The 9,618-nt window shown below is 39.6% G+C and overlaps 1 pseudogene; it reads left to right on the top strand.

The window, feature by feature from the left end:
• Positions 1-139: 139 nt before the first annotated feature.
• On the top strand, positions 140-8,836 carry LOC138858191 (uncharacterized; annotated as a pseudogene).
• The last annotated feature ends 782 nt before the right edge of the window (positions 8,837-9,618 follow it).

Genomic DNA, 9,618 nt, shown 5'->3' with positions numbered 1-9,618 from the left:
TAAGCGCATGGCAGAAGAACAGCCTGAGTTTGTCCTCATTCAGGAGCCATGGGTTAATGGAGGGCGTATTTGCGGACTGAAGACACCGAGCTATAATTTATTTATGGCTAATAGTCAAGGTTAAATCAGAGCCTGCATAATGGCAAAGAAAAACCTTAACGTTTTTATACTACATCATTACAGCAACAACGACACAGTAGCAGTAAGCTGGGAAACGAGCATATGCAGTTATCGGCTGGTGTCGTGCTATATGCCGTTCGAGGAGGAGCTGGTGCCCCCTCTGATGGTAAAAGAGGTGGTAAGGGATAGCGAGGCATCCAAGTGCATGATAATACTTGGATGCGACTCAAACGCACATCACACAGTCTGGGGCAGCTCAGATGTCAACGACAGAGGTGAGTGTCTCTTCAAATACCTACTAGGCACTAAGCTATTGCTGTGTAATAAGGGAAGTACGCCAACATTCATTACAAGAAACCGACAAGAAGTACTGGATATCACACTTGTGTCGGAAGTACTATTTGACAGGGTAACCCAATGGAGAGTCCTCGAAGAACATTCATTTTCGGATCACCGATATATTGAATGTACATTAGAAGAAAGGGCCGATAGAGGCATGAACTTCAGGAATCATAGGAAAACGAACTGGCAGGTGCACATGCAAGAGCTGGAAAAACGTATCCCTATGATTCCGCCGTTTTAGCCCAAAAGTAAGGAGGATCTCGACATCCTCGTTGATCAATTCACTGAATCTTGCCGGCAAGCACTAGAAGTGGCTTGTCCAATAACACGTAGTAGAGGTAGAATTAAGCCACCCTGGTGGTCTCTCGAACTTAAAAAGTTACAGAAAGAATGCAGAAAGCAGTTCAACTTAGCAAAGCAATCCCAAGGCGAGTCAGCCTGGGATCATTACTACAACCTCCTTAGGTCATACAAGAAGGAATTTAGGAGAGCAATAAGAAATTCTTGGAAATCTTTTTGTAATGATATCGAGAACACGGCGGAAGCATCTCGACTTAGGAAAATAATGGCACAATCGGTGCATAGTATCGGGTATCTTCAGAGGCTAGACTGTAGCTGGACGGTATCCAGTGAAGAGTCACTGGAACTACTAATGGATACCCACTTCCCAGGTAGCTCTGAAAGCCATACTGTTGAATATACTCAAGACAGTGGAGCAGAAATAGACTCCACTCTTATGAACACAGTGTCAGAAAGCAACGTACAATAAATGGCTTCAAGCCCTTCAAGTCGCCGGGACCAGATGGTCTATTCCCGGCTCAATTACAGCAGTCGCAGAATTACATAAAGGATTGGCTTGTTACCATTCTTAAGAGGGCACTGCAAATAAACTATATACCTTCGCTTTGGAGGGAAGTCAAGGTAATATACATACCTAAGGCAGGCAAAAGTTCGCATACAAATCCAAAGGACTTCAGACCTATTAGTCTCTCCTCGTTCCTTCTAAAAACGTTGGAGAGGCTAATAGAATTACATATAAGAAACAAACTAACACCAGACAAGGTGGCTGGTTCACAACATGCGTATTCTAAAGGTAAATCCACAGAAACAGCGTTGAGCTCTGTGGTGACGGAGATTGAAAAATCTCTAGAAGTTAAAGAATACACTCTAATCGCCTTCTTAGATATAGAAGGAGCCTTCAATAACATCCAGCCTAGGGCCATACTGAGTGCGCTTAAGGATCTGGGCATCTCTGAACCCCTCAGGAAATTAATTGAACAGATGCTCACGAGCAGGTCAATAATTTCAAAGCTGGGAGCGTCAACGATGCGCAGATCCGTCCAAAGGGGTACACCCCAAGGAGGCGTGCTATCTCCACTTCTCTGGATCCTGACAATGAATAAGTTGCTGTGGGATCTAGAGAAGAAGGGGGTACATGTTGTGGCCTACGCTGACGATGTGGCAGTATCAGTTAGAGGTAAATTCCCTAATACTCTCGCAAACCTTACGCAAACGATCCTGGACGATATAAACCGTTGGGCTGTATCGTGCGGATTAAACTTAAATGCTGGTAAGACAGAGCTAGTATTGTTTACCAGGAAGCATAACACTCCAGTAGTTACGGCACCAGTACTAAATGGTTGCGAACTAACAATTGGAGATAAAGCAAGCTACCTAGGACTAATCTTAGACAGGAAGCTTTCATGGAAACAAAACTTGGATGCTAGGGTTAAGAAAGCAGCCACAGTACTCTACACTTGTAAAAGGATGGTGGGCCCCAAATGGGGGCTAACGCCTCGGATAGCTTATTGGCTCTATACAGCAGTTGTCAGACCAATCATGACATACGGCATATTGGTATGGTGGCCAATAATGGAGAACGCGGTGAGGCGTATGGAAAGTATACAAAGAGCAGCCAGTATATGCATTAGCGGAGCTCTTAGAACAACGCCTAGCCAGGCACTAAACGTCATTCTACATTTATTGCCAACAGACCTGTTCTGTAAGCAAGTGGCAGCAAAGTCTGCTCTCAGACTAAGGGAATCCTCCCAATTAGTCGCCTGCAACAAGGGGCATTCTAGAATACTTAGATCATTCCCGTTTCTACCCAAAACCACGGATTTCTGTAATCCAATAGAATTGAAGCTAAATTCCGTCCACAATGTTGCCTTCCCCACCAGAGAGGAGTGGGAAAGGGACGAGGTGGACAGGAACCCAGGAATTAGCATCTACACGGATGGATCCAAACTAGATAATCGAGTGGGAGGTGGTGTCTTTTGCGCAACTTTAGACACCAAAATAGCCTTCCGCTTACCAGACCACTGCAGTGTTTTCCAGGCGGAGATCACAGCAATCAAAGAAAGCCTTGTTGTATTGACAAAAAGTGTGCTCACAACAAGGAACATATATATTTATACGGATAGCCAAGCGGCGTTGAACTCACTCAAGTCTCCTATGGTCTCATCAAAGATAGTGAAAGAATGTCTTGATCTATTAGAGGATCTAACATCCTACTTCACGATAAACCTGCAATGGGTTCCAGGGCATAGTGATATCCCTGGAAACTGCGAAGCAGATGAACTAGCCAGAACAGGCACCGAGTTACAATTAACCCCTGAAAAAGGGGAAATCTTTATGCCCCTGGCAACTTGTAAGCACTTAATCAACGAACATGCTATAAATATAGCAGAGTCTCGGTGGAGACAATCCATAACCTGCTCCACTAGCAGACTAACGTGGCAGGAATGGAGCAAGAGTCGTACAAACCGACTATTAAAATTCAAAAGGAATGATATAAGAACTCTGATTGGGGTACTAACAGGTCACTGTCTAATTGGTAGACATGCCAGCAGGCTAGGTGTACCTTACAACGATTATTGTAGAAGCTGCCAAGAAGTAGAAGAAGAGGAGACAGTAAAAGATCTTCTATGCGAATGTAAAGCTCTATGCAGGAAAAGAATCGCAACTATCGGTCGTGGATTCCTTGACGACGTATCAGAAATTGCTAATATAAAATTATTTATACTGATGAGCTTCATCAGAAGCACAGGTTGGTTCAGAGAGGAGACCATAGAGTGAGGGAACAGTAGTCCCGGTGGTATCACAATGGGCCTCCCATAGGCCTAGGTGCGTCGTTAGACAGCCACTCTACCTACCTACCTACCTACAAAATGCCTAGTACCGTTATCTACAATGAAAGAATTTGAGATAAAAAGATAATGTATAAATATTATAACAGTTGTTTTTAAATTTCATAAATTTACTACTACTACTTTTGAAGCATTTAGATATGTGGCGGGCATTGCCCGTCAATGTCGAATTTGGCCCAGCAAATGTATGTGGGCGACACTCGTTATCTCTACTCAAGGAGTTAAGCAACTATTTGGGGACCAACTTAAATTGGACTGGGTACCATTCTCGGACTGAGTGTATATCTACAGGTAATACGACACGAAAGTTAGTCTCTATTTATGCATAAGGAGTTAAATGAAGGGACCTTGGGCTTAGATTGGAGACACTAAAAAATCCGATATTACAGTATCTTCTGACTGATATTAGAGTAATTACTCTACGGTTATCGTGTTTGCATTCAAAATCTTATCTAGTGTCATATGAAAAATATATGTATGCATACATACGTGCATGTACATTTGGATATGTATACTTATACCTAATGGCTTCATTAGATGCCATAGATTTTAGAGGCGTTCTCAACAGTTTTCCCAACATTCTCTCAACGCACAAGGGTGCAATGCAAAAACGCAAAGAATGCGAACGTTTAATCACTGAGCAAAAGATGAGCAATGGCTAAATGACCGATGTGAATCGTCACAACCGACATTATTTCCTATGCTGTAATGGCTAAAATGTCCCAATTTAAAGAAGAACGTGATACCAGAGAATGTTAATAAATAGAGAAGGCGCAAATGATTAAAAGTACTAATTTGAACTTTTCACAAGAGGGAACATCGAAAAATTCAACTTCCAACCTTTTGAAATACACCACGCAATGATCGAAACGGGGCAAAGGCTTTAAATAGACACAAAAAATGTTCTTACATGATTTATGCGCTTGCTGATTTACATTTGCATATTACCAAAAAATCATAACTTTTGTAAATGATTTAAAATTGAGTTCTGAAAAAACGTTAAAAAAACCCAAATGACAACTATGCCGAAAATCGAGCTCGTATACATATTGACGCTGAATTTTGCGCATCGTCGCCGAGTTGACAAAATTTGTTCGAATCCACAATTTTTTGCAGGGCTTTATCAATGAAAATTGACTTATGCTCTTTTCAAATAGTACGACTACCGATTGGGCTGCATTTTAATAGCGACGCATTTAGATAAAATGGGCTAGAACAAATAAAACTAATTAAATATTTCATATGTATGGCATTTGATATAAATTGTATAATATAATGTCAAATATATTGCATAATATTAATTAAATGTTAATAAAATTTTTAAATCGCTAATAGGCCATGTTGCCGATTCTGTTTTCTGAAGAGATCATCAGACAATATCTTCAATTTCTGATTTTTAGCCTCGTCGTGAGGAAGCAGCTTGTGGGCAACATACAAATGCGAGGGGAATGGTAGAATCAATTGTAAAATTGAAGTTTTGCTGATTCTTCAATTTTACTGAAAACTCAAACTAAATTTCATTCATTTTTATTTAAACTTGATCATTTGAAACTAGTAAATGACAGTAGCTGTTTGAGTTCACAGGTTAGACACCATTTCTTCGTTATTGTCTGTGGTGCTGCTTTTATAGCACAGCTCCCTATTGCAAATTCACATCAAATATTTGCCTAAGTTGAAATCCTATCAAAGATTTTGTTTTATTTATTTTTTAATTTTTATTAACCTATTGTATTAAATTTATTTTATTTTAATTTTAATTTTTCACTCATTACATGTTCTTCAAAATCTATTTTTTTTTTCTATTATTCTAATTTTCACTAATACGCATGCCAAAGAACATCTGCACATACATTCATTTGCCGTTCCCTTATAAGGTGGTGAAATATTGCTTGGTACCTTGTTAGAGTGGTGTAGTTTTTTGAGTTTAATTACATGAGGGGAAGGTACCTTTTTGACGTGGTGTAATTGAACTTTCGAATTTGCGCATTTTCGATGTTCCCTTTTAATAATTTACATTTTAGCACAGCTAACATTTGCGCCTGCTCTATTTATTACTATTCTCTGGTGATACACATATAAAACAGGCTTAAATCATTTATTGTCTAGTTTTTGGCAAAAAACCCGCGAATAACTAATGTAATATCGCATGGTGCATTTCCTGATGAAGGGACCAAATTTATAATTGTAGTATAAGAGTAAAAACACGTCAAGTCGATGATCAAGTGGAAAATGGGGGGTCCCACTTGATCATCGAATTTGAATGTGAGTATTTTTTCATAAAGTAGTCATCATGAGCAAGTAGTCCCCCGCTCAGTTTTTTAAAATTTTAATTTTAACAACAATTTTTTTTAAATTGAAAATTTTTACTACTTTTAGTTAAAAAATTAATAACTAGAAAACTATTGGTGATTTTTTAATGAAATTTTCAGGAGTTATAGTTCAAAACTTTTACTTTGAAAAAATATGTATGAATTTAAATAATTTTTTTTTTCAAATTGTTAATTAGCTTTTAAGTTAAGAAATGAAAATTTTAATGACTTCTCCCTCAAAAAATTAAAATTTTTTTTTTAATATTTTGCTATAAACATTAAAGTAAAGAAATCCGCAAAAAAATTTTACTGTCAGCGCTGCCGGTATAGCGCTGCCGGTATAGCGGTTCGGCAACGCAACACTTAGAGTGTGTTGCATATTTCATTTGTATGTTGGGATGATGGTCTCACATTTTGCTTGCAGTGAATTAGCATGAATTTGGTAGAACAATATGCATAATACCTACCCGCTTAATAGTTTCAAAGAAATACTTAAGACGGGAATTCCCTAATCCACCAGAATGTATTGAATACCCGCTATTAATATTCTTTAAGTATTAAAAATCCATAATTTTTTTACCCCATATTTTTTTCTATTCATTATAAAACATCCAATTAACATTACAATACTTGTTTTAAATAAAATGATATTCGAACTAAATCCTTTGCGGCTAAAAGAAATAAATATGAAAGCATCTTAATATTTTATGTCCCAGTATCTACAACTATGTGAACAACAAAGGAATATCTCGAGCCATTCATAATTTCGTTGATAATTAATCATGAGCCTCGTTAAGAAATGCTGCAACCCATTTAACAAAAAAAATCATAAAAAAGTCATTAAAAACTTAGTTTTAATAACAAAAACCGCGCTCATGATTTTAAAGATTTTATTGGGAATTATATGTGCAATTCATGTGAACGGACTATTTATTCAGGCCGAAAACCTGAAATTCTTGGTGAATTATCGGTGAATAAATGTCCTGAAGTCAGCAAGCCTGAGAAGTCAAATGATGTTATCGAAGATGACGAAGAAAAAGATCCTACTTTTCATTGCAAACCGGTAGATAACAAATTAAAAGTTGATAAGGTTAATAAATTTTTAACGGAAATTGGTGAACCTTCAATCAAAATCAAGAGAGTCTCAAGTAATAAAGAGTGTCAAAACATTTTAACAAATGTTGTGAGTAAATTTACGGATAATATTAACAATGTAAATAAAGAAATTGATCCAAAAGAGCTTTTACTTAATAACTTTAAATCTGCTTTCAATTGTAAAACTAGTAGAGCTGATAAAATTCAGGTTTTGACTACGCTTCCTACAGATTGGTCGATTAAAATGATAAGGAAAGAGTTTAAAGTTTCCAAACGAATGGTGAGAACTGCAAAAAAAATACGACAAGAACGAGGATTCGCATCGCAACAAATGGGAAGAAAATCCAAAAACAAAAACGACTATTATTATATAATGTTCACGAAATACACAAAAAATTTAAAGAAGCTTATCCTGACGAAAAGATTGGACTATCCAAATTTCAAAAACTCCGACCGCGGAAATGTATATCTGCTGGCAAAAGTGGAACTCATAATGTGTGTGTGTGTAAAATCCATCAAAATTTCAAATTGAAATTAGCTGGATTTAAAAATGAATAAAAAAAGAGGGGACAATTATTTCAGAAAGCTCAAATGATTTAATTAAAAGTGTCCAGGAAGTGATAGTATTATAAACAAATTAACTTTGGTTTTTGCTCTCAAGAAGATCATGACTCCCATGAGAAGATGTTTAAATTACGTTATGACCGATGTGTAACCATAAAAAATACCCGCCAATATCATCATTACAGAGCTCTTAATAATATTCAGGACCCGACAAAGGCAAGGTATGCGGAGAGACGACGCGCCGCATACCTATTGAGGTTAGTGGAGTTGCAGCCGCCAACCAAGGAGGAGCTGACCAAGGAGCTCTTAGCATCAATTGAATGCGCGAGGGCGGTCATACCTAATTTTAAACTGGAACCTCCAGTAAAGGCAGCAAAGCGACAGAGGTGAGCTGAAGAGGCTAAGCCGTCAGCCAAACGACCGAAAATAAAGGGCGTGACGCCCGCAAAATCATTTGCAGAAGTGGCCCGGGACCGAATTGTCATTGGCGTTTTGGATGAGGGGGACCCCGAAGGAAGAATCCCCAGAGCCCAATGGAAATAGGCGCAGGCTGCGCTAACAAATGTGGCGCTGGAAGTGCTACTTAGCAATCCAGGTCCGCCACCGTCATGCACAGATGACGAGAGATCGGTCGCACTATACAAAGCTGCTATAGCCAAGGTAGGGGAGGTGTACCCGGGCGCAAAACTAATAGCAGTGGACAAAAAAGATATACCATCCAGACCAAGGGCAAGGGTATGGATCCCGGCTACACCATCACAGCCGGATCAGATAATGCAGCTCATTAGAGCCTGCAACCCGAGTCTGCCCACGGAGGGGTGGAAGTTCGTCAAGGCGTTTGACGATAGCGTAGCAGAATCTGGCGTGGAGACCAAAAGGGCCACGATGCAGATTCTGCTATTACTAACAAAAGAATCCATCGAACCGCTGGCGAAAAGTGGCGGGGAGATAAACTACGGATTCACGAAAGTGAGGATTACACCGTACAAGTCGGACGCCGATGCTGCAGACCATCTAGCATCGGAAAGCGAGACATGCGAAGTAGAGGAAGATCCGGTGGAGTCCTCAAGCGATCTAGAGAGCATAGAGCAAGGTGAGTGTTCTTCCGAGTCTGAACTTGCTGCCAGACTCGTAAACTTGTATACTGAGAGAGTGCTGTTAAGCGACTCTCAGGAATACGCAGAAACAACACTAGTTAATGCGTCTCCTACAAATTAATCTTCATTACAGCAAACTAGCTTCAGCAGCCCTAATTAAGCGCATGGCAGAAGAACAGCCTGAGTTTGTCCTCATTCAGGAGCCATGGGTTAATGGAGGGCGTATTTGCGGACTGAAGACACCGAGCTATAATTTATTTATGGCTAATAGTCAAGGTTAAATCAGAGCCTGCATAATGGCAAAGAAAAACCTTAATGTTTTTATATTACATCATTTCAGCAACAACGACACAGTAGCAGTAAGCTGGGAAACGAGCATATGCAGTTATCGGCTGGTGTCGTGCTATATGCCGTGCGAGGAGGAGCTGGTGCCCCCTCTGATGGTAAAAGAGGTGGTAAGGGATAGCGAGGCATCCAAGTGCATGATAATACTTGGATGCGACTCAAACGCACATCACACAGTCTGGGGCAGCTCAGATGTCAACGACAGGGGTGAGTGTCTCTTCAAATACCTACTAGGCACTAAGCTATTGCTGTGTAATAAGGGAAGTACGCCAACATTCATTACAAGAAACCGACAAGAAGTACTGGATATCACACTTGTGTCGGAAGTACTATTTGACAGGGTAACCCAATGGAGAGTCCTCGAAGAACATTCATTTTCGGATCACTGATATATTGAATGTACATTAGAAGAAAGGGCCGATAGAGGCATGAACTTCAGGAATCATAGGAAAACGAACTGGCAGGTGCACATGCAAGAGCTGGAAAAACGTATCCCTATGATTCCGCCGTTTCAGCCCAAAAGTAAGGAGGATCTCGACATCCTCGTTGATCAATTCACTGAATCTTGCCGGCAAGCACTAGAAGTGGCTTGTCCAA

The sequence above is a fragment of the Bactrocera oleae genome, chromosome X (genome assembly GCF_042242935.1).
Source record: "Bactrocera oleae isolate idBacOlea1 chromosome X, idBacOlea1, whole genome shotgun sequence".
In the NCBI taxonomy this organism is placed as follows: Eukaryota; Metazoa; Arthropoda; class Insecta; order Diptera; family Tephritidae; genus Bactrocera; species Bactrocera oleae.
This window is presented reverse-complemented; position numbering and strand designations above follow the sequence as displayed.